General features: G+C 39.2%; 1 pseudogene; it reads right to left on the minus strand.

Moving 5' to 3' along the window:
• Positions 1 to 661: 661 nt before the first annotated feature.
• LOC132395608 (etoposide-induced protein 2.4 homolog) overlaps positions 662 to 27296 on the minus strand; it is a 36583-nt pseudogene continuing 9948 nt past the window's right edge.

A 27296-nucleotide genomic window follows, 5' to 3' on the forward strand; every position in this document is an offset into this window, starting at 1 on the left:
TAAAATCTCAGTGTTAGAACATGTTTAAAAGCATTTTCCCCCCCACTAGTTGAAATTAGTTGAAGTGGATTCGTGGCTTCCACCTGTAATGCTAACTTCTGTTCATTGGCATTGCAAAGTATTCAAAAAGCCATGTTTGGAGAACAGTTAGGTGGAAAGGCTAGAGAAATAGCTTTTCAACAACAAGGAGAAGTAACAAGCAACAATCTTACAAAAGCATGTATGGCAACTAAGATGTGGAACAATTTTAAACTCTAAACTGACAAGGCAAGATGGGTACATACTAGACAATGAAAAAAATGGAATTCATTTCAGGAAATTCTTTTTTTGTAACATGATCTACCCACAGAATAGACTTGTGGTAAGACAGTGAAAATTAAAGTCTTGGAACATTTGAATCACATTTAACAGAGACCTTTAATGTCTTACTGGATAGGTGAATGGTCTTCCTACTTCATACCTGTATAGTAATCTGGTTGTATGTTGGGACCTGGGTTAGGTAGTCCCCTATCCCTCACCAAACAGCCATCACTTTTTAAGATGATGATTTGAAAGCACAAATTTAATAGAAAAAATCTGTCACATCAAGTCATGTGGAATTGAAGGTCAGGGAACAAATATGGCCAAGACTTGAGTCAAGTTAACCCAAAGCTAATTTCACAGTAACTTTAATTAGCTTCAATCTGCAGCCCTCTGTGTACATAATGCAGTAGATTATTTTGTTAATCAATAACTGCCTACATCACTAACACAAGCAGCTGATTTTGTACATGGTGCCTTTGATCACAAGTACATTCAGTGGCCACTTTATTAGGTACACCTGCTCATTAAAGCAAATATCTAATCAGCTATATATGCATAACTGCATGCAGACATAGTCAAGAGAGTCAGTTACTGTTCAGACCAAACATTAGAATAGAGAAAAAGTATGATTTCAGTGACTTTAATGGTGGAATGGTTGTTGGTGCCAGATAGGGTGCTTTGAGTATTTCAGAAACTGCTGAACTCCTAGGATTTTTACGCATAAGTCTCTAGAATTTATAAAGAATGGTGTGATAAACAAGATAACAGACTGGTTCAAGCTAATAGGAAGGTGACAGTAACTCAAATAACCACCCATTATAACAGTGGTGTGCAGAAGAGCATTTCTGAGCTCACAACATGTTGAAACTTGAAGTGGATGGGGTATAGCAATAGAAGACCACCAGGTTTCACTCCTGTACCTAATAAGAGTGCCTATCTGTGATCTTCCTTATACTTTTGAAGAGATCCTGCATTCTCTCTTGTTCACAATTCTCCAATTAGGAAAAAGACCGTTATAGCTCTTCAATATTTCCTTTCCCTTCCCCTTTTAATTTTCTTATTAAATTTAGCTATTGAAAATCAACCAAAGGATAATCATTAATAATGAAATACCTTAGCCAGAGTCATAAACCTATATCTGTTAGATGAGATATAACAGCCCACTGAACAGCAATGAAACCAGGGAAAAAAAGGCCAATGTCAAAAAGCACACAAATGAACAAAACTTCCAAGTTTGCAAGGCATAACGTTACCACTTGGGGGTTAGGCTGGGAGAAGATGACACCTGATCTTCCATGTTCCGGTCACCAAATTTCCTACATTTTGTTCAAGTTGTACTCTTCAACACTACATTGTTTAACATCAAGTAGACTCAATAATAAACCTTTATTCATTTAACTTCTTGACATGAATAGTTTAATTTTATAAGCTGGAAGGGCTGTCTCAATGGACTTACTACAAAAATTTTGGTCTTACGAACAGGATCACTTGCCTGGAACATTACTTGTGACAAATTCTGGGTTCCCCACATTTTGTGGTTACTTTCAAAGAATTTTTGGTTCATCATTCAATAAACTTAAAATTAAACATCCAATCTGATAGAGTTCAACAAAAGAGACCTAACCCTCTTTGGTACAGTTTACAGAAGGCAGGTCAGGTATGGAACACTTTGGTGTCTTCTCCTAGTCTTAGATTAATGCAAATTAACTTTACTTTCACTGAGCTTGCATGTCAGTAAGTAACTTAGCCATAGATCCAATAGTCAGTGGTGTGAACATTTATCCTAACCATAACAGAGCAGATTTGAGGACATCAGCCTAGAAAAAAAGTGTTACATTACATACATTTCACTTTTAGTTGATGAACAAGATCTTGTTAAGTCCATTGTAGTACACAATTCTCCCTTCTTCAAAATAAGATGAAAAAAATCAGGCTTCACTAATTCAGGAGGATCACAAATACTCTTATCATTATCATTATTGGTTCAATGTTGAGCTAGAACACAAGTTCCATTACGATATCCCTGATGGTAATCTGGACTGAGACTAACATTGACACAAGAACAGTTATACTTTTACTATCCCATACTCTCATCTTCCAACTCCCCTCCCAAAACTCCCTCAAAGCGACAATAAAACATAACATTGTATTCTGTAAGTCACATACTTGGCACAAATGTGTACACAAAAAAATTACATTTAGGCACAAGTCAGAGAGTATTTGCTGTAATTTCTGTCTCACTCATATATCATCTATAAAATGTTTTTTTTTACATAAAATTTACCACATTAAAATCTGATGGAAGTTCAAATCTTCTACCTCCCAGCTCCATAGCAGGAGGACAAATTCTTACATTGGATGTTGGAACTGCCAGGTACATATATACACAAGCAAAATGTGGCTACTCAAAGCCTCCTTGAAAACAGACCTGCCTTCATAGGACAGATAGGAGGTGTACTTGTGCAAAATGCCAAGAACCAAAGTGTCCTGAAATGGAGTTCACTGTTGCATTGTTGGCCTTTGTTTGGCAGGGTACAGATGAGGAGATGGCAGATGCTCTGATGATGCTGTTGCTATCATGACAGTTTGAATATGAACTGTCTTGTGAAAAAGTTTGTTGCTGATCATTATCACAAAGGAGAAGAGATGCAGCCGAAAATGAAATGACCCCACTGGGATTTTTGCTTCATTTGCATTTATTATGAACAGAGGAAAAAGAATGGAGAACAAACAGCCACTAATCACATAGGATGAGGGCACAGCAGTGAGAATAGCCAAGGGAAATCCAAAACAAAACTAATAGGGCCAATTCCTTTCAATGTTGGACAAGTGCTGATGCATCTCCATCCAATTGTTGAACCATTTATACTCAAAGTAGTACAAGGAATACAGCATTGACATATGAAACAGACTGACGAGCTGTCCAATAATTTTAATAGGAAAATCAGCCCCTGAATTTGAGGAACAAGGCCTGCAGAAGCGGATTGAAGAGCATGTCTGCAATAATCTTACTGATACTGGGGAAGGGTTGTGCTTTCCTTCCAGATACTTTAAATGCTAGATCAGCAATGTCCTGAAACCAGATGGCATTCACTATTTTACTGAGAACAAACAGAGGCAGTATCCACAAAGCACTAAAGGTGGAGCTCAGGATAAATTCCAACCAGGACCATACATCTCTATATGTTCTATAGTGAAGTTTAAGAGACTACTAGACAGGTATATGGAGGAATTTAAGGTGGGGGGTTATATGGGAGGCAGGGTTTGAGGGTCGGCACAACCCTCAGTTGTAATGTGCTGTAATCTGCCAGTAATGTGCTGTACTATTCTAAGTTCTATGTTCTATCTCCATGTAATGAGGGACCTCCTATAACATGTGCAGTGATGGCCTGAAGCAGAGGGATAAACACTCAGTAAAAGACAAAGATACTCAACCAGAATATCCCTCCATTCCAAGCACAGCACTGCACAATCCTGTTTGCTATTCAGGGCTCATCCTCTTCCCTCTTCTCTTCTATTTGAGCTCTGTGGTGAGCCAATGCACTACGTTGCTCTTTCTTCTTTCTTTGTTCTTCTCGCTTCTGGTGAATCCATTCATCAAGCTTCGAAATTGTTTGTATTCCAAAGACAGAATCCCTTATCCCCTTCACAACATCCAGAAGGAATGCCCTGACAATATCCACCATGGCCAGAGGAGTACCAGCTGTACACCACAGCAAAAGCACCTTCACAGCAGGATTTCATCATGGGAGCTTGCTGTCTTTTTTGCCATTCATTCCCCGCAGGTTGAGAGCTTCTCATTCAAGGCCTGGTCAGCATCCATTTCCGCCATAACCTCTTGACTTTTGAACTCAATGCATCAACTAATAAAAGTAAGCATTCCAAAAGCCTTCTTAACCATCTTATGGACCTGTGTAGCCACTTTCATGGAGTTATGAACTTGGATCTCAAGATCTCTCTGCTCAGCAATACTGTTAAAGACCTTGAGTTTAACAGTGTACTGTCACCTTGTATTTGCCCTACTGAGGTGCAACACCTCACATTTATCTGGGTTAAACTCCATCTGCCATTTCGCAACCCATACCTGCAACTGGTCTATATTGTGCTGCATTCTTTACCAGTCTTCTACACAATCCACAACTCCACCAATCTTGGTATTATCTGCAAATTTACAGCTACAATTTCATCCAGATTATTTATATACATCACAAACAGCAGAAGTCCCAGCACAGATCCCTGCTGAACACGACTAATTATAACTCCAGTTCTAATAAGTCCCTTCAACCACTACCTTCTGTCACCTATGCGGAATCCAGTTTTGAAACGAAACAGCCAATTCACCATGGATCCCATGCATCTTAATCTTTCATTTAATTTTTCAATCTTTTTTATTGATTTTCAAATAAAGAATATACAAATACAAATCGAAAGAAGAGTTTAACAAGTAGATAATATAAAAGGCATATAAACAGCAATATTAAAGATAAAAAGCATATAATATCAAACTCAAAAAGGTAATATATTATGCTGTTATATTTACAATGGTCAGAGAGAAATTATAACTCCTCATAGCAATCGTAAAAAAAAATCAGAAATTTTATTGATAAAGAAAGAAAAACCTCACTAACTAAACTAAAACAAAAAAGAGAGAAAGAAAAAGAAAGAAAGAAAAAGAAAGATTGGGCAGTCCAAATGAGGATAAACTTAAAAAGGAAAGAGAAAGAAAAAAACACATCCTTCCAGTCATCTCCGAACCTTCATGCACAAGGATTTTTCCCAAAGAGAATAAAGAAAAATAAATAAATAAAGATAAATTAAGTCATGTGAAAATATTGAATAAAGTGTTGCCAGACTTGTTCAAAATCAAAAGATGTATCAAATGTCTGGCTTCTAATTTTCTCCAAGCTTAAACATGACATGATGGAGGAGAGCCAGTAGAAAACAGTGGGCGAGTTAGGTTCTTTCCAGTGTAGCAAAATAGCTCTTCTTGCCAGTAAAGTTGAAAAAGCTATCACATGTTGGGCGGAGGCAGACACTTTGCTTGCTTCCTCTAGGAAAATCCCAAAAATTGCTGTAAGTGGATTAGGTTGAACATCCATATCTATAACTTTAGATAATATTCCAAACACATCGCTCCAAAAATTATTTAAACTTACACATGACCAAAACATATGGGTTACAGTAGCCACTTCAGCATTACATCTATCACAAATAGGGCATATATTAGGAAAAATATGCGCCAATTTATCTTTGGACATATGGGCCCTATGTACTATCTCAAACTGAATTAAAATATGGCGTGCACAGATAGATGAATTATTAACTAAGTAATAAATTTTACTCCATTGGTTATCTGAGAGTGAATGTTGAAGTTCTACTTCCCAGGAGTGTTGAACCCTATCATTAGACAATGTGCGAGCATTCATTAGCTGTTTATAAATGATAGCTATTAATCGTTTTAGAAAAGGTTTAAACTGAAAAATAACATAAGCCAAATTTGAAGAGCAGATCAAGGGGTAATTTGGTAAAAAATCACATAAGAAATTCCTAACCTGTAAATACCCGAGCAAAATGTGTATTGGAGATATCATAATTATCCATTAACTGTGAAAAAGACATTAAACAGTCTTGTAAAAACAAGTCTAAAAAATTTTTTATTCCCTTAATTTTCCATGTTAGAAAAGCCTTATCCAAAGTTGATGGTTTAAAAAAGAAATTAGAATAAATATTACTAGAAAGTAAAAAATCATTTCATTCAAAATATCTACAAAATTGAAACCAAATTTTTAAAGTATGTTTAACAATAGGGTTGAGAGCTTGTCTACCTATTCTGGAGAGTGAAAAGGGAAGAAGAGCTCCTAATAAAGAAGCTAACGAAAACCCCACTACTGAATTTTCCTCCAGCTGTAACCTTGAAGGGCGATCTTGATCATCTATATCATAAATCCAAAAAGTAATATAGTGAATATTAATTGCCCAATAATAAAATCTAAAGTTTGGTAAAGCCAGTCCTCCATCTTTTTTTTTTATTTTTGCAATAGAAGTTTATTCACTCTTATTATTCCAAACATAAGACAAAATCAGAGAGTCTATTTTATCAAAAAATGTTTTTGGAACAAAAGAAGGAACTGCTTGAAATATATATAAAAAATTTTGATAGAATAACCATTTTTATAGCATTTATTCGACCTATCAATGACATCGACATAGGTGACCATTTGGAAAGCACCTATTGAGTATATTCAACTAAAGGGAAGAAATTATACCAATATAGGTCTTTAAAATTTTTTGTAATTTTGATACTAAGGTAAGTAAAATGGTTTTTGGCAATATTAAAAGGTATTTGATCATAATAATCAAAATAATTATTAAAAGGAAATAATTCACTTTTATGCAAATTAAGTTTATATCCAGAAAAAGTACCAAATTCCATAAATATAGATAACATAGAAGGAATAGATTTCTTAGGATTTGAAATGTAAACTAATAAATCATCTGCGTATAACAGAACTTTATGTAATTTATCCCCTCTAATACCCTGCACAGAATTAGAATCCCTAAGAGCAATAGCAAGTGGGTCTAAAGCCAAATTAAATAATAAAGGGCTAAGGGGACAACCCTGACGGGTACCTCTCTATAATCTAAAGTAAGGAGACTTTTGGTTATTAGTGAGAACCCCAGCTACCGGGGAATGATAAATCAATTTAATCCGGGAGATAAATCCTGGACCAAAATTGAACCTCTTCAAAACCTGAAATAGATAAGGCCACTCCACCCTATCAAAGGCTTCTGCTGCATCCAGAGATACAACACATTCAGATTCTTTGGTTGAGGGGGAATAAATGATATTTAATAATCTTTGAATATTAAAATGTGAGTACCTATTTTTAATAAATCCTGTTTGATCATTTGAGATAACATTAGGCAAGATACTCTCAAGCCTATTTGCTAGAATCTTAGAGAAGATTTTAAAATCTACATTCATTAAAGAAATAGGTCTATAGGATACACATTCCAGTGGGTCTTTCCCTTTTTTTGAAATCAATGAAATTAGTGCTTCATAAAAAGTTTTAGGAAGGTTCCCAGAAGATGTAGAATCAGTGAACGTTTGATGAAGATGTGGTATAAGCGTTTCAAGAAAGGTCTTATAAAATTCTACTGTATAAACATCAGGACCCGGAGCTTTACCTAATTGCATAGAGGATATAGCCTTGACTATCTCCTCTTGTTTAATAGGTGCATCTAACGTATCAGCATCTTGAATCGAAATTTGAGGTATGTTTAACCTTCGCAAAAATCTATTCATAGTGATATTGCTATCAGAGAATTCAGATTTATAAAGATTAGAATAAAAGTCCATAAATATCTTATTAATTTCATAAGGATCTAAAGTTTCTGTTCCATCTGGTCAGCGAATTTAAAAAATCTGTCTTCTGACCATCCCAGCCTTTAACTGACCCGCTAAAAGTTTAGCAGATTTTTCTCCATGTATATAAAATAAACTTATAGATTTAAAAATTTGCTGTTCAATGGGAAAGGTCAGAAGTAAATCATACTGTGAGGTAAGTTCAACCCTTTCTTTATATAGGTCTTCAGTAGGCTTAACTGAATATGCTTTATCTATCTGTTTAATTTTATTAATAAGCATTGACAATTCCGCTTTAGTTTTCTTTCTCAAGGCTGCTGAATATGAGATTATCTGTCCCCTAAGAAAAGATTTCAAGGTGTCCCATATAACCAGATTTGACATTCCTTCAGTTGTATTAAATTCAAAAAATATAGAAATTTGCTCCTTAATAAAATTAACAAAAGCTGGATCCTGTAACAAAACGGGGTTCAATCTCCACTGTGAGATTTTCAAAAATCTATCCGGGAGCTTAAGGGTTAACTTTAAAGGCGCATGAACTGAAAGCGCAATGATGCCATATGTACATTCAACAACAGAGTTTAACAGGCGTGTATCTAAAAAAAAAGTAATCAATTCGGGAATATTTGTAATGGACGTGTGGAAAAAAGGAGAAATCTTTATCATTGGGGTGTTTATATCTCCAAGTATTGACAAGGCCATATTCTAATAAAAAAGTTAATACAAGCTCAAACACGAGGAAATCTGCAGACAACAACACACACAAAATGCTGATAGAACACAGCAGGCTGGGCAAGTGGGGGACAGCAGTGGACAGCAGTGGACAGCAGGGAGAAGTGCTGTCGACGTTTCAGGCTGAGACCCTTCGTCAGGACTAACCGAAAGGAAAGATAGTAAGAGATTTGAAAGTAGTGGGGGGGAATGCAAAATGATAGGAGAAGACCGGAGAGGGTGGGATGTAGCTAAGAGCTGGAAAGATGATTGGCGAAAGTGATACAGAGCTGGAGCAGGGAAAGGATCATTGGACGGGAGGCCTCAGGAGAAAGAAAGGGGGGGGGGGAAAGCACCAGAGGGAGATGGAGAACAGGCAAACAACTAAATATGTCAGGGATGGGGTAAGAAGGGGAGAAGGGGCATTAACGGAAGTTAGAAAAGGCAATGTTCATGCAATCAGGTTGGAGGCTACCCAGTCGGTATATAAGGTGTTGTTCCTCCAACCTGAGTTTGGATTCATTTTGACAATAGAGGAGGCCATGGATAGACATATCAGAATGGGAATGGGATGTGGAATTAAAATGTGTGGCCACGGGGAGATGCTGCTTTTTCTGGCGGACCGAGCGTAGGTGTTCAGCGAAACGGTCTCCCAGTCTGCGTCGGGTCTCATCAATATATAAAAGGCCGCACCGGGAGCACCGGACGCAGTATACCACACCAGCTGACTCACAGGTGAAGTGTCGCCTCACCTGGAAGGACTGTCTGGGGCCCTGAATAGTGGTGAGGGAGGAAGTGTAAGGGCAGGTGTAGCACTTGTTCCGTTTACAAGGATAAGTGAAAGGAGGGAGATCGGTGGGAAGGGGTTGGGGGGGACAAGTGGACAAGGGAGTCGCGTAGAGAGCGATCCCTGCGAAAAGCAGAAAGGGGGGGAGGGAAAATGTGTTTGGTAGTGGGATCCTGTTGGAGGTGGCGGAAGCCACGGAGAATTATATGTTGGACCTGGAGGCTGGTGGGGTGGTAGGTAAGGACAAGGGGAACCCTATCCTGAGTGGGGTGGCGGGTGGATGGGGTGAGGGCAGATGTGCAGGAAATGGGAGAGATGCGTTTGAGAGCAGAGTTGATGGTGGACAAAAGGAGGCCCCTTTGTTTAAAAAAGGATGACATCTCCTTTGTCCTGGAAAGAAAAGCCTCATCCTGAGAGCAGATATGGCAGAGACGGAGGAATTGTGAGAAGGGCATAGCCTTTTTGCAAGAGTCAGGGTGGGAAGGGGAATAGTCCAGGTAGCTGCGAAATCTGCAGATGCTGGAAATTCAAACAACAACACACACAAAATGCTGGTAGAACACAACAGGCTAGGCAGCATCTACAGCATAAAGAATTTTTCTCATTACCCTGCATTGTTTGGAGCTGCTTTAAAATGTGCTCCCATACACAAGATATGCATTCCTCACACTTCATTTTTTACTCATGTTCCACTTGAAGATGAGTGGCAACCTCTTTAATATGTTCCCAGGCATACTGGATATCGTTACTTTTGATTGTTTCAGAACTTACAGCAAAACAAAGGGCAAACTGCTCTCGAGGATAGTAGGAAACAATGTGTATCTTCCTCATGCTGTTTATCTTTTTAATGAGCCTCTCATTTACATCATTTGAGCTCTAAAGTATTAAATATATCAGATCCTTAAATTACTTATGAAGATATATGTCATTAACAAATTAGTTTATTTTAAACTTTCTGCATTAGAATCTAATTGTACATTGCACAGAAACAACAATGTTGCTCATCCCAGATGATCTGTCGGGGTTCTCAGATACATCTGGGGATGTGTCTCAATTGAGAATGCTGTCTCACAGACATTTCAAGAAGCAGCAGGAATGGTTGTGCTCACAGAATCATAACGTAGCTAATGAGTCTGATTCTTCCATCAAAATCCTTAGAAAATCTCACCAGGATGACTGACCCACTAGAGGTGGTGGCAGTGTAGGAGATGATCAGGGAAGGGTGCCTCTCCTCTGTAAGTATCCAACATTAAGATTAAACCTATACAAATTTATTACTCTGAATATTTCAATGAGACATGAATGCTCAAGCCTTTATGGATTACAATGTTAGTTTGGTGCATTTTGGCAATATGAAATTCCACTGTAGTTCCACTTAAAATGTTATCTTCCTGAAAACAATGTTGCTGAGGGGAAACAGGATCGTTGATTAAGTGACATTGGAATTAAAAAGATATTTTCTGGAGTACTACTCCATCATGATTTTCCAATCAAGAAAGGTACAAACTTACATGGGGTTGAGTGGGATCTGGGATCAGCCATGATGGAATGACACAGTATTGAGAAATATATCTGACATAACCACTATATATACCTGAAATATAATCACTATGTATTAGCTATTTACTATACTATGTAATCATTTCTAAGTACTGAATATTAGTATGTATTATTTTACTAGACACATTTTGTTATGTGTTGTTTTCACTAGATACTTTGTACTCTTTTAGCTTCATATTATGGCACTTACAGAACACATGTTTGTTTAGCAGCACTATTAGCTGAGGTGTATTCCATGTATTACACTCAGCCTTTGTTTAGTACGAGATAACAGTGGCGGACAGGATGCTGCGAGCAGGAATGTAATGTGAGGGAGGTTGTCTGGAAAACATAATCTTGGCCACGAATAAGGTCCCAATGCGAATGGGTGAAAAATAATGGTGACGCACTGAGAGCTAGGCAACAGCAATTGATTAATTAATATATAGATGATATGCAATTATAAATTGATTGGGTATGCTGATGAAACCGAAATGTAATTGAGATAAGAAATTACTATAAAGAATGCTGTACACCAGAGCTCGGCGGGCTTTCGGTGACAAGTTCATTGATTGCCTCGGCCTTTGTTTGCAAATAAAGGTTTAATATTCTTGAAGAATTGTCTGTGTCTCCAGGTCATCTCAAGTAACCATGACAACAGCAGACTCGATGGGCTGAATGGCCTAATTTTGCTCCTGTATGATATGGCCATATACAGTCTAATAGTTCTTAACAGAAAGAACTTCCACAACAGATGGATAAATCATGCTGAATGTTAGTTTGTAGGCAACTCTAACACAACTGCTTTACTGACATTATATTTTGAATTGAATTGACTTTATTACTTACATCCATCATATACACGAGGAGTAAAAATCTTTGCATTACATCTCTGTCCAAATGTGCAATGCGTAATTTATAGTAATTTATAATAAATAGTATGTATAACAGGATAGCCAATATAGCATAGAAATACAGTTGTGTCAGCCTGATATGGGGGAGAAAAACAAATCTACCTATATTTTTTACAAAGGACTTTTAGAGAGTAGGATCTATTTTAGTACGAACTGTGGGAGCCAGGATCTGTTCCAATAATAAAATCTTCAAGTACCAGTAGCTTACATGCTAAGACTCTTTAATGCATCTTCAATATTGAGTTTCAAATATGTGCAAAAACTGAGGTTTCAAACTAAGGCACATCCAGCCCTGAATGTCTGAAACATCCGATGTGCTTTGCAATGATAAAATAACTTACAATTTAAGAAAGATAATAAATTTTGCCTTTGAATACTTTGTGTATTTGCATACCATTATTTAATGGTGACCCCAAACAGCTGTACAATAAATTGCACACAACTGACCCAAAATTGATTGGGGTTTGGGATAAAAAAAAAAGTCAATACCTGATCTGGGGCCTGTTGTTCTTTAGACTGCAACAGAGGATAAGCCTGCATGCTAAAGTGCAAAATACAGAGCATGTAATATTAACAGTATGTTTACATACCTTCATTCTGAAGCACACCAGTCCCAATACCACATCACCAATAACCTTGAACCACTCACCTTGATGTACCACACTTGCAAATTCATGTGCTGGAGCCACGTTCTGTGATAAATAGAATAGGCTGAAATTAATTCACTTTTGAGTAAAGGTAATCTGCTACACAAATTATACAAATTCAACAAAATCATTCACCATTGCTGATATCTATAATAAACTAAAAATGCAAGGACTAAAAATATATATTTTTTGTTTTTGTATTTTTATTTCAACAATTTCTTGAAGAAAATGACCTTGAATTATTTTCTAAACAATTGTGAATAGATTTTGTTGGCGGTTCAGGAAAGAGGAGAGTCTGTTGGGTCAGAGACCAACAGAAGTCGGGAGAGCAGATAAAAGGAGCAATTTGGACAAGGCCAGTCTTTTTGGATTCAGCAGGTATGGGAAGTGTTGGCATTAGAGGACTAACCTCAGATGCAAATTCAAGGAGGGTCGGCTCAAGCGGAGTGACCGTTGTTTGAATGTGCCAGTGACAGAGTGAAGGCTTTAGTGTGAACAGGCAGGGGCGCAGTTAAGAAAAGTCAAGCCTTTTACTTTTTTGGTATAGAGTAGTCAGGATGCAATAGTCCTCCTTTCAGCTGTAGGAATTCGAGATACCTGATGATTTCCCCAATGACTACATTTGCGGGATCTTTAGCGCCTGACTGACTGGGTCAAGGAGTTGGAGCTCCAGTTGGATTTACTCAGGATCATTTGGGAAGCTGAAGATATTATAGATGAAACTTTTGAAGAGGTGGTCACACCCGGAGTACAGGCTTCAGACAGTAGATGGGTAACCACCAGGAGAGATAAGGGGATTAAGAGGTCAGTTCAGGGTTCCCCTGTAGTCATTCCCTCAGCAACAAGTATACCCCATTGGATACTGCTGGTGGGATGATCCATCAGATCACAGCACTAAATGGCGATACTGGTGATACAGTGGCTGGCTCAGAGCTCGACAGGGAAGGGTCAACTCGGGTGGAGTTGTAGTTATAGGGAACTCAATAGTTAGGAAAACAGAAAGGAGATTCTGTGTGTTGTCTGCTGGATGCTAGGGTCCATGATGTATCAGAGTGGCTGCAGGATATTTTCAAGTGGGAGGGTGAACTGCTCGAGTCCGTGGGGCATATTGGCATCAATAACAGTGGCAGAAAATGGGAAGAGGTCCTACACAGTGAGTATATAAAGTTAGGAAAGAGGCTGAAGAGAAGGACCTCCAAGGTTGTAATCTCTGGATTACTTCCTAGGCCACAGGCTAATGAAAGTAAGCATGGATGAATGAATAGCTGCAGAGATGGAGCAGGGGAATAGGGTTTCAAGTTTGTGGATCATTGTAACCTTTTCTGGGGAAGGGGTGCCTGTACAAGAAGGATAGGTTGCACCTGAACTGGAGAGGGACCAATATCCTGGCCAGGAGGTTTGCTGGTGCTACTCAAGAGAGCTTAAACTAGTTTTGCAGGGCACTGGAAACCAGAGCCCCAGGTTAGTAAAAGAAGGATCGGACCAGAAGTTAGATGTCAGGGAAAATATTGAAAGGCACATTCGAAATAACAGGTATGATGGGCTGGATAATTTTAAGTTAGTGTATTTTAATGCTATGAGTATTATGGGTAAGGATGATGAACTTAGAGCACGGATCAGTACATGGAACTATGATGTTGTAGCCATTAATTAAAACTTGGCTGGGAGAGGGGCAGGAATGGGTGATTAATGTACCAGGTTTTTGGAGTTTTAGAAAAAATAGAGGAGGAGGTAAAAGAGGGGGTGGAGTTTCACTACTAATCAGGGACATTATCACTACTGTACTCAGAGGAGACATAATGGAGAGGTCAGACACTCAGTCCATTTGGGTGGAACTCAGGGATAGGAAGAGTGCAATCACAATGATGGACTTATTCCACAGAATAAGGGAACCAACTTTATTGCCCTCTTACAAGTTTCTTGTTATGGTCATGTTTATATAAAGAGTGGGCCACATCATTCACACCAATACCAAACTCTGAGACTGGAACTCTACTCTAAGTTCAGTTATCATAGACTCCTGGCAAAATATGTGAGTTCCAGGCCCATGATTGCTCAAAATGTGAAACCTCATTGCAAATAGCCTTGAGACTATGGAATCTCTTTATCAGGAGCTTTAGCAAATAAGCAAGAAATAGTGGAAGGTGTGAATGAGCTCACAAGCATCTCAGAACTCACAGAATTGGAGTGAAACCTGCTGAAGAAGAGAAAATATCCAAAATGCACATGGGTGCCTGCAGCTATATCACAATTGCAGATGTTTGTCATCATACAGAAGAAGACAGTCCACTAATCTTTCTACAGGAGAAAGCACATACACTGCCACACAGTCAATGTACAGAATGTACTGCTGAAACACAGTAGTTTATCAACGCATATCCTCAACAAGAAGGTCAAGTCAACCAAGTTATTAGAAGCTCATCTCTTCCATTTGGGACTACATTCTGACCCAAGAAGCTCAACAGCATTCAGACAAAGCAGCTTCCTAATCGTAACCTCATTCACCTTCATCAGGCTGCATCAATAACACTTCCCAAATTTACAATCTGTACCACCAACAAAGGCAAGAGTTTCAGGTGCATGGGATCAACACCACTTGCTTAATCTCCAAGTTATATGCAACCAAGTCTTGGAATTATATCACCAAAACTACATCATCACTTGGTTTAAATTTTGGAGCTCCCTAAGTAACTCCATTCTCCAGAAGGACTGCAGCAGTTCAAGGGGCAGAGCACTGTCATATTCTAAAGAGAAATTTAGTAAGAGGCAATAAATACAGGTCTTAACAGTAATGCCCAGATACCAAAAATGAATAAATAAAAAATGTAACTTATTTATTCAACTGTTTTGTAAACATTGCAAGTATCATTCATGGTGGTATAAAAATGATTAATATAGTTATAATCAAAGTACAGTGCACAGATATTTGGGAATACATTTTGCTACATGTTTCATGTGTATTTTTTATAATAATGTCTGTACCTTACCCTGCAAATATATTTTTGAATTCCTTTTACTCCATACAACTGGAATACAAACCACATTTTCAAAGAGCGGAATCTGCTTCCAGTGGAACCTGCCAATGCTGAATGGAATCAAAAAGAGTAAAAAAAATCAACTGTGTAAAAGCATTTAGAAAATTCTTATCATTGTCTGTACAATACAATCAACTAAATCTTAATAGCACAATTCTTTTTATGTTGTAAGAAGGAAATGAAGATCATCTCTAGACAATACATAGACTATTTTAAAGATAGAATTAGTTTATGCTAATCTTCTGACAATTATAATCAAGAATTTCAGCAATCTTGCGATTTCTGGGAACTTAGTGCAACTTTGTGGGTGAGAAACCCTATAGACTTATTCCAGGGGGCTCTCCAGACTGCTTCAGCCAGTTTTTCAAGGCAATTGTTAAAACCAAAGAATATTTAGACACATGATAAGGTGTTAATGTGCCTTAATGAAATGGTAATATTTTTTACCGTCACCATGCTCTGAGGAGGTGAACCACATTGTGCCAGGTTGTTGGAGCCTAGGATGCTTCAGATCAGCAAATTCAAATTGGACCTGTCAAGAACTGAAGATTCTGGGCACTAATTCTGGGTCGTGGGCTGAGTTCAGTTAGATTTAGCCCAGTGTTTCCATTTGGATTAAAATATCCAAAAGATCATTTTCTTAATCAGTCTACAGCAGTGGACCGGCTCATCAGAAATTCTCCACATGGACAGCTGTAACTTCAGCTGTAAGCCGAAGTTCTATTCTCTTTCATTTAATAATTTTGGGGAAAATAAGTATGAAAAGCATTATTGTCCACATTACAGTCTGACTGACATTTTTTAAAATTAAAATCAAGTACGGAAAATTATATATGGATAAACCCCCCCCACTCACTCTAATGTTTATTTGCAAAAGTACAGGTCAGGGATTCAAACTAGCATGGTGCTGATGTAACATCTCTGACCTTTGTTGTCTTTGTGTAGGCATTTTGGTATTGGTTTGATATTAGTTTATTATTGTTAAATGTACTTGGCATTTCGGTCTACAGTTTTTTAAAATGGTATTTCTGGAGCATATTGTGTCAGGTTGTTGAGTCTCGGATGCTGCAGGTCAGCAATATGACCCCTTTATATTTGAACATGTCAGGAACTGGAGACTGTGGGCTGCATTCAGAATATAGTGAAAAGCTCTCTTCTTCATGCTATCCAAAGTAATTGTCAAAGTCATCTTTATTGTTATGTGCACAAGTACATGTATGCTGAGGTGCAATGAAAAAATTACTTGTATCTGAATCACAGCCACATAGCATTATTTAAGCATTTAAGTACAAGAAAACTAAGGATCTCTCTCCCCTCAGTCATTCTCAATTGCACCCCCCTCCCCCCGACTCCGGTTAAGTAGAAGATACAAATGCTGAGCACATCCTTGATAAAATTAAACACAAATTACACACAAATTTCAAAAGGAAGAATCACTAGTGTCAACAGGAGAAGGCAAAGTAGGCACTATTTAGGGCTGTACTGGTTACTTCAAGAACCAAGTGATCCATGACATCCCTTGGAAGTAGTAAAAAAAAATAGAATGCAGAATATCGTAATGCAGGTACATGGTAAATGCAAGGACCAGAATGCGGTATTCTGAGAGATCTAGAGTTGATCTTCTAGTGTATGTGAAGTCTTTTCCAGAGTATGTCAACAATGGATAGAAGCTGTCTTTGTGTCTGGTGATAAGTGTGCTCAGTACTGGTACCTTCTATCTAACGGGGGCGGGGGGGGGGGTGGTGTAGAGGGGATTGAGAATGACTAAGGGGAAAGAGACTCTTGATTTTATTAGCAGTCTTCCTGAGGCAAGGAAAGTGCACATGGAATCAATACAGAGGAGCCTGTTTTGCATCATGGATTTGGCTCTGTCACAGCAACATGCAATTTATTTTGGTCTTGGGTGCAGCAGTTGCCATACCAAACTGGAACAGGATGTTATTTGAGTTCCAATTTTATCATGTAATTACACATGAATACAGCCAGACAATGTTCCTCTGAGGTCAAGGTGCAAAACACATTACCAATGACACATAGTTGGAAAGTGGAAAGTAAGATGTTGTAGGAATAATAGAGACATGACTGCAAGAGGACCAAGGCTGAAAAATGAATATTCAAGGATATACAGTTGGGCAGAGGGGGTGGGGTGGCTCTTTTGGTGAGGAATGAAATTCAGTCACTTGAGAGGGGTGACATAGAATCAGGAGATGTAGAGTCAGTATGGATAGAACTGAGAAATTGTAAGGGCAAAAAGACCCTAATGGGAGTTATCCACAGGCCCCCAAACAGTAGCCTGGATATAGAGTGCAAGTTATAACCATATAACCATATATAACCATATAACAATTACAGCATGGAAACAGGCCATCTTGGCCCATCTAGTCTTACATTCACCTAGTCCCACTGACCCACACTCAGCCCATAACCCTCCATTCCTTTTCTGTCCATATACCTATCCAATTTTACTTTAAATGACAATATCAAACCTCCTTCTACCACTTCTACTGGAAGCTCGTTCCACACAGCTACCACTCTCTGAGTAAAGAAATTCCCCCTCATGTTACCCTTAAACTTTTGCCCCCTAACTCTCAACTCATGTCCTCTTGTTTGAATCTCCCTTACTCTCAATGGAAAAAGCCTATCCACGTCAGCTCTATCTATCCCCCTCATAATTTTAAATATCAAGTCCCCCCTCAACCTTCTACGCTCCAAAGAATAAAGACCTAACCTGTTCAACCTTTCCCGGTAACTTAGGTGCTGAAACCCAGGTAATATGCTAGTAAATCTTCTCTGTACTGTCTCTATTTTGTTGACATCTTTCCTATAATTCAGTGACCAGAACCATACACAATACTCCAAATTCGGCCTTACCAATGCCTTGTACAATTATAACATCACATCCCAACTCCTATACTCAATGCTCTGATTTATAAAGGCCAACATAATGTTATGAACCCCGTAACTGGGTCACTTACCAGCAAAGATAGACAGGTCCGTTGAAGTCTGATGGTACTATTTTAACAGTATTTATTGATAAAAATACACAAAATAATATCAATGCAAACATACAGATAATATACGTCGTCAATACTAAATCTAAACACGTGGGTATAATAATAATCAATAAGAAATAGCTCTATCATTGTCTAGGGGTTAATGTATTGTCCGATGGAAATATAAAAGTAACTGTTAGTTTGTTCAAGCTGCAGCGTTTTGGTTTGAGAGAAAGACGGGTTTAAAACTTGCCCAGTCCTTTTATGATGTCAATCCTTTGAGTCGTTGGGAGTTGGTTTCTCCGTTGTTAGCTAAAAGCCGTTTTTCCGTGGTAAAGGGCACCGGTTCCAGGGCAAATGGAACCGAACGCACGTGGCCTCCCCACCGGCTTCCGCTATTACGGGATTACTAGCATTTCTTTTGGTGCGTCTGAAGGGGCTGTTTCCACAGACACTCTTTTATCCTGACTCACAGGGTCTCAGATGTCAATCAGGTTGGGGGATGATGCAATCCCTCCCTCAACCAGCTCACTTTTCCTGAGGGCTTCCACGTAGCACAGTATTGTAATACACAAGTCCGTCTCCAAGAGACAATGGCCGTTTCCCGTAGCTTTATATCGCCTGGGGAGTCAAGACATTCTGCATGCCTCTCTCTCATTTCCTGGGTCTCCTGGCCCAAATCAATAGCGATCCTGCGATTCTCACAAAGGAGGGGGCTACCCCGCACCCTTCGGCCCCTCAGAGCTGTGGTACATTCATAACAATACCAAAAGCTTTCTTCACCACCCTATCCACATGAGATTCCACCTTCAGGGAACTATGCACCATTATTCCTAGATCACTCTGTTCTACTGCATTCTTCAATGCCCTACCATTTACCATGTATGTCCTATTTGGATTATTCCTGTCAAAATGTAGAACCTCACACTTCTCAGCATTAAACTCCATCTGCCATTGTTCAGCCCACTCTTCTAATTGGCCTAAATCTCTCTGCAATCTTTGAAAACCTACTTCATTATCCACAATGCCACCTACCTTACTATCATCTGCATACTTACTAATCCAATTTACCACCCCATCATCCAGATCATTAATGTATATGACAAACAACATTGGACCCAGTACAGATCCCTGAGGCACACCACTAGTCACCTGCCTCCAACCTGACAAACAGTTATCCATCACTACTCTCTGGCATCTCCCATCCAGCCACTGTTGAATCCATTTCACTACTTCAATATTAATACCTAACAATTGAACCTTCCTAACTAACCTTCCATGCAAAAACTTGTCAAAGGCCTTACTGAAGTCCAAATAGACAACATCCACTGCTTTACCCCGTCAGCTTTCCTCGTAACCTCTTCAATAAATTCAATAAGATTTGTCAAACATGACTTCCATGCACAAATCCATGTTGACTGTTCCTAATCAGACCCTGTCTATCCAGATAATTATATATACCATCTCTAAGAAGAGTTTCCATTACTTTACCCACCACTGACGTCAAACTGACAGGGCTATAATTGCTAGGTTTACTCTTAGAACCCTTTTTAAACAATGGAACCACATGAGCAATACGCCAATCCTCCAGCACCATCCCTGTTTCTAATGACATTTGAAATATTTCTGTCAGAGCCCTTGCTATTTCCACACTAACTTTCCTCGAGGTCCTAGGGAATATCCTGTCAGGACCCAGAGATTTATCCACTTTTATATTCCTTAAAAGCGCCAGTACTTCCTCCTCTTTAATTGTTATAGTTTCCATAACTTCCTTACTTGTTTCCCTTACCTTACACAATTCAATATCCTTCTTAGTGAATACTGAAGAAAAGAAATTGCTCAAAATCTCCCCCATCTCTTTCAGCTCCACACATAGCTGTCCACTCTGATTCTCTAAGGGACCAATTTTATCCCTCACTATCCTTTTGCTATTAATATAACTGTAGAAACCTTTTGGATTTATTTTCAGCTTACTTGCCAAAGCAACCTCATATTTTCTTTTAGCTTTTCTAATTTCTTTCTTAAGATTCTTCTTACATTCTTTATATTCCTCGAGCACCTCATTTACTCCATGCTGCCTATATTTACTGTAGATATCTCTCTTTTTCCTAACCAAGTTTCCAATATCCCTTGAAAACCATGGCTCTCTCAAATTTTTAACCTTTCCTTTCAACCTAACAGGAACATAAAGATTCTGTACCCTCAAAATTTCACTGTTAAATAACCTCCATTTCTCTATTACATCCTTCTCATAAAACAAATTGTCCCAATCCACTCCTAAATCTTTTTGCATCTCCTCAAAGTTAGCCTTTCACCAATCAAAAATCTCAACACTGGGTCCAGTCCTATCCTTCTCCATAATTATAAGTTGAATCAAGTGTTAAAAATTGACATGTCGCAAAGGTAATGCTATGGTTTTTATGGGGGATTTCAACATGCAGGTAGACTGGGAAAATCAGGTTGGTACTGGACCCCAAGAAAGGGAGTTTGTGGAGTGCCTCCAGGATAGATTCTTAGAGCAGCTTGTACTGGAGCCTACCAGAGAGAAGGCAATTCTGAATTTAATGTTGCGTAATGAACCAGATTTGATAAGGGAACTCGAGGTAAAGGAGCCATTAGGAGGTAGCGACCATAATATGATAAGTTTTAATCTACAATTTGAGAGGGAGAAGAGAAAATTGGAAGTGTCAGCATTACAGTTGAACAAAGGGGACTATTCAGCCATGAGGGAGGAGCTGGCCAAAGTTGACTGGAAAGATATCCTAGCAGGGTTGACAGTGGAACAACAATGGCAGGTATTTCTGGAAGTAATGCAGAAGGTGCAGGATCAGTTCATTTCAAAGAGGAAGAAAGATTCTAAGGGGAGTAAGGGGCGACCATGGCTGACAATGTAAGTCAATGACAGTATAAAAATAAAATAGAAGAAGTATAACATAGCAAAAATGAGCAGGAAGCCAGAGGATTGGGAAACTTTTAAAGAGCAACAAAAGATAACTAAAAAGGCAATATGGGGAGAAAAGATGAGGTACAAAGGTAAGCTAGCCAAGAATATAAAGAAGGCTAGTAAAAGCTTCCTTAGGTATGTGAAGAGGAAAAAATTAGTTAAGACCGAAGTTGAACCCTTGACAGAAATGGGTGAAATTATTATGGGGAACAAGGAAATGGCAGACGAGTTGAACAGGTACTTTGGATCTGTCTTCTCTAGGGAAAACATAAACTATCTCCCAGATATAATAATGGCCAGAGGGTAACAGAGGAACTGAAGGAAATTCACATTAGGCAAAAAATGGTGTTGGGTAGACTGATGGGACTGAAGGCCGATAAATCCCCAGGGCCTGATGGTCTGCATCCCAGGGTACTTAAGGAGGTGACTCTAGAAATCGTGGATGCATTGGTAATCATTTTCCAATGTTCTATTGATTCAGGATCTGTTCCTGTGGACTGGAGGGTAGTTAATGTTATCCCACTTTTTAAGTAAGGAGGGAGAGAGAAAGTAGGGAATTATAGACCAGTTAGCCTGACAGCGGTGGGAAAGATGCTGGATTCAATTATAAAAGATGAAATAGCAGTATGTATGGATAGCAGTAATAGGATCGTTTAGAGTCAGCATGGATTTACAAAGGGGAAATCATGCTTGACTAATCTTCTGGAATTTTTTGAGGATGTAACTATGAAAATAGACAAGGGAGAGCCAGTGGATGTAGTGTACCTGAACTTCCAGAAAGCCTTTGATAAGGTTCCACATAGGAGATTAGTGGGCAAAATTGGAGCACATGGTATTGGGGGTAGGGTACTGACATGGATTGAAAATTGGTTGGCAGACAGGAAACAAAGAGTAGGGATTTACGGATCCCTTTCAGAATGGCAGGCAGTGACTAGTGGGGTACCGCAAGGCTCGGTGCTGGGACCGCAGCTATTTACAATATACATTAATGATTTAGATAAAGGGATTAAAAGTTACATTAGCAAATTTGCAGATGATACAAAGCTGGGTGGCAATGTTAAATGTGAGGAGGATGTTATGAGAATGCACGGTGACTTGGACAGGTTGGGTGAGTGGGCAGATACAGTTTAATGTGGATAAATGTAAGGTTATCCACTTTAGTGGCAAGAACAGGAAGGCAGATTACTATCTGAATGGTGTCAAGTTAGGAAAAGGGAAAGAACAACGAGATCTAGGTGTCCTTGTTCATCAGTCACTAAATGTAAGCATGCAGGCACAGCAGGCAGTGAAGAAAGCTAATGGCATGTTGGCCTTCATAACAAGGGGAGTTGAGTAAAGGAGCAAAGAGGTCCTTCTGCAGTTGTACAGAGCCCTGGTGAGACCACACCTGTAGTACTGTGTTCAGTTTTGGTCTCCAAATTTGATGAAGGACACTCTTGCTATTGAGGGAGTGCAGCGTAGGTTCACTAGGTTATTTCCCGGGATGGCGGGACTGTCATATGCTGAAAGATTGGCGTGACTTGGCTTGTGTACACTGGAATTTAGAGGGGATCTGATTGAAACATATAAGATTATTAAGGGATTGGACATGCTAGAGGCAGGAAATATGTTCTTGATGTTGGGGGAGTCCAGAATCAGAGACCACAGTTTAAAAATAAGGGGTAGGCCATTTAGAACAGAGTTGAGGAAAAACTTTTTCGCCCAGAAAAATGTGTGGAATGCTCTGCCTCAGAGGGCAGTGGAGGCCACTTCTCTGGATGCTTTCAAGAGAGAGATAGATAGAGCTCTTAAAGATAGCGGAAGTCAAGGGATATGGGGAGAAAGCAGGAACAGGGTACTGATAGTGGATGATCAGCCATGATCATACTGAATGGCAGTGCTGGCTCAAAGAGCCAAATGGCCTACTCCTGCACCTGTTGTCTATTGGCATAGCACATAGCACAAACAGCACACATGATTTCGGTTTCAGAATAAAAAAAGTAGTCACAAATTTTTAAAAAAGCGATATAGCCCATCTCCCTGAGTATTATGACTGTAGATCAGGGGTTCCCAACCTTGGGGTGCGAGATGGGACTTCAGGGGGTGCGACAAAGAGTGGTTTGTGTCCTTGAGTGATGAGTCATGAGATCACTCAGCCAGCTGCCAGTGTGCCTTGAGAAATGGTAGTAACGTTTGTCCCAAGCACACTCCAGTCTCCCGCTGCCCGAGTCGAGAGAGACGTAAACTCACTCCAGTCTCCCACTGCCCAAGTCAGCGTTGAGGATTCTCATCAGTGTTAACTGGGAATTACACCTCAGAGTTGAGGAGTCTCATTAATGTGAGCTAGAAGGTTACATCTCAGAGTTAAGAATCATCTCATAATGCCAAAATCTTTATACGTCCCGAATCAACCATTGAGTAATGACTTCGCATTAAAACCAAACCCGCAGTAGGAAAATTATTCAATTATAAAATTTTAAAAAGCGGCATTTTGATAAAAAGCGGCTGAAGTCATTCATTCGTATTTGTCTCAACGCATTCAAGAAGTTTTGAATTTCAAAGGTTTTTTTCTTAAATCATTGATAATTTTGAATTGCGTTAGTTGAAGAGGTATCATGGTTAGTACCGAGGGCTTTGAATCATGTGATGGGTTCATATCTCTGATAATCGTTGGAAATAGATGTGTAAATTCAGTAGAGCGAAGCCTACTAAGTCACGTCGCGATCCCGTAGCATTTCCACCTGATGATTTATCTTGGCGTAACCGCAAATATTGTCGTAATATAATGTAATAATGTAATATCGAAAGTGTATTTCTTGCAATACTTTGCTATAGGCATGTCTGGTTGAGTAAAGTGATCATCCCTGACAGATAGTTTTTCTCATATAAGCTCATATTTTTCTCTTTACCCTTAACCCTTCATCATGTCAAAAAGAAGGAAATGGAATGATGACTATGTGTGCTTTGGTTTCACTTGCACACCAGGAAATGATGGCTTGCAAAAACCCCAGTGCATTCTTCATAGCGTTGTGTTTTCCAGCTCAAATATGAAGCCATCCAAGCTTCAAGAGCACTTCAAGAACAAGCATGGTTGTGCTGATGTTGAAGGACATGATGTTGGGTCATTGAAAATCAGAAGAGCTCATTTTGATTAGGAACTCTTCCAAAATTAGGTTTCATTTCTGTTGAAAAACCACTACTTCTTGCTTCATGCCAAGTGGGATATAAAGTGGCCATATCCAAGAAGCCCCATACAATTGCGGAAGATCTCATCAAGCCATGTGCACTGGAAATGGCAACAATTATGCTGGGCAAAGAAGCAAGAAAAAAATTTGAACAGGTGCCCCTATCAAATAATGTCATTCACAACCGAATCAGTGATTTGAGTGAAGATATTTTTCAACAGAAATTAAACCTAATTTTGGAAGAGTTCTGTGTTAATCAAAATGAGCTCTTTTGATTTTCAATGACCCAACATCATGTCCTTCAACATCAGCTCCACCATGCTTGTTCTTGAAGTGCTCTTGAAGCTTGGATGGCTTCAGATTTAAGTTGGAAAACACAACGCTACAAAGAATGCACTGGGGTTTTTGCAAGCCATCATCTCCTGTTGTGCAAATGAAACCAAAATACACATAGTCATCATTCCATTTCCTTCTTTTTGACATGATGAAGGGTTAATGAAGGGTTAAGGGTAAAGAGAAAAATATGAGCTAATATGAGAAAAACTATCTGACTAAGTCAGGGATGACTACTTTACTCAACCAGACACGCCTATAGCAAAGTATCGCGAGAAATACGCTTTTGAATATTATATTATGACAATATTTGCGGTTACGCCAAGATAAATCATCAGGTGGAAATGCTACGGGATCGCGACGTGACTTAGTAGGCTTCGCTCTACTGAATTTACACACCTACTTCCGATGATTATCAGAGATATGAACTCCCATCACACATCAATGATTCAAGAAAAAAACCTTTTAAGAGAAAAAAAACCTTTGAAATTCAAAAACTTCTTTAATGCATTGAGACAAATACGAATAAATGACTTCAGCTGCTTTTTATCAAAATGCCGCTTTTTAAAATTTTTATAATTGAATAATTTTCCTACTGTGGGTTTGGTTTTAATGCAAAGTCTTTACTCAATGGTTGATTCGGGACGTATAAAGATTTTGGCACTATGAGATGATTCTTAACTCTGAGATGTAACCTTCTAGCTAACATTAATGAGACTCCTCAACTCTGAGGTGTAACTCCCAGGTAACACTGATGAGAATCCTCAATGCTGACTCGGGCAGTGGGAGACTGGAGTGAGTTTACGTATCTCTGGACTCGGGCAGCGGGAGACTGGAGTGTGCTTGGGACAGACATAACTACCATTTCCCAAGGCACACTGGCAGCTGGCTGATTGATGACTCGTGACTCATCACTCAAGGACACAAGCCACTCTGTGTCGCACCCAGTGAAATCCCATCTCACACCCACTGGGGGTGCGGCCACCCCAGGTTGGGAACCCCTGATCTATAGGAAGTAGTACAGTCTACATTTCGGGTCAAGAGCTGTCGTCAGCACTAACAGAAAAAAGAAACAGTAAGAGATTTGGAAGTGGGAGGGGGAAAGGGAGACCCAAAATGATAGGAGAAGACACGAGAGGGAGAGAGGCTGGAGAAGGGGGAATATCACAGGACGGAAGGCCTTGGAAGAAAGAAAGGGGGAGGGGAGCACCAGAGGAAGATGGAGAACAGACAAGGAGTTATTGTGAGAGTGAAAGAGAAAAATAAATTATTAAAAATTAGGGATGGAGTAACAAGGGGAGGAGGGACATTAACAGAAGTTAGAGAAATCAATGTTCAAGCCATTAGGTTGGAAGCTACCCAAACGGAATATAAGGTGTTGTTCCTCCAACTTGAGTGTGGCTTCATCTCAACAGTAGAGGAGGCCATGGATTGACATATTGGAATAGGAATGGGATGTGGAATTAAAATGTGTGGCCACTGGGAGATCCTGCTTCCTCTGGCGGACACAGCATAGGTGTTCAGCTTCATTGGAGGAACAACACCTTATATTCCGTCTGGGTAGCCTCCAACCTGATGGCTTGAACATTGGTTTCTCTAACTTCCATTAATGCCCCTCCTCCCCTTTTTACCCCACCCTTATTTTTTTCTCTCTTTTCTTCTCACAATAACTACTTGCCTGTTCTCCATCTCTCTCTGGTGCTCCCCTTCTTCCAAGGTCTTCCATCCTATGTTACACCCCCTTCTCTAGCCTTGTATCCGTTTTGCCAATCCACTTCCCAGCTCTTAGCTTCATCCCTCACCCTCTTGTCTTCTCCTATAATTTTGGGTCTCCCTTTTCCCCCTGCCACTTTCAAATCTCTTATTATCTCTTTTTACCATTAGTCCTGACGAAGGGTATCGACCTGAAACATCGACTGTACTTCTTCAGGCTCGTGAACTAAAGGGGATAACTTCACTCAACTTCATTTGCCCCATCATTGAAATGTTCCTACAACCAATGGACTCAATTTCAAGGGCTCTTGATCACATGTTCTCAATATTTATCACTTATTTATTTGTGTATTATTTCTTTTTTTATGCTTGCACAGTTTGTTGTCTTTTGCCCACTGGTTGAATGCCCAAGTTGGTGTGGTTTTTCATTCATTATGTTATGGCTATTATTCTATTTTGGATTTATTGAGTAGGACTGCAAGAAAATGAATCTCAGGGTTGTATATGGTGACATATATGACCTTTGATAATAAATTTAATTTGAACCCTGGATTCTGATAAACTTCTGACTTCTCAAATTCTTTGGTAACAGTGGCTTGTAAAAGTTACATTTTACACAACAGCCTGACCTTTACGTTCACCTGTTGGTGGTATCCAGCCACTTACAGCATATTGAAGAGTTGGGAAATTTTTTCCATAAAGTGAGGAGTTTCAAGTTTAGAGTAGATCTGATAAGTTGGAGGAACTACATAAAGTACCTGGATAATTTCTTGAATCTCTAAGAGATAAATTATCCATAATAGCACCTCTAAATGATCAGATATTTATACAAGTTGGAAGGACTATT

This window comes from Hypanus sabinus, chromosome 6 (genome assembly GCF_030144855.1).
Source record: "Hypanus sabinus isolate sHypSab1 chromosome 6, sHypSab1.hap1, whole genome shotgun sequence".
Taxonomy (NCBI): domain Eukaryota; kingdom Metazoa; phylum Chordata; class Chondrichthyes; order Myliobatiformes; family Dasyatidae; genus Hypanus; species Hypanus sabinus.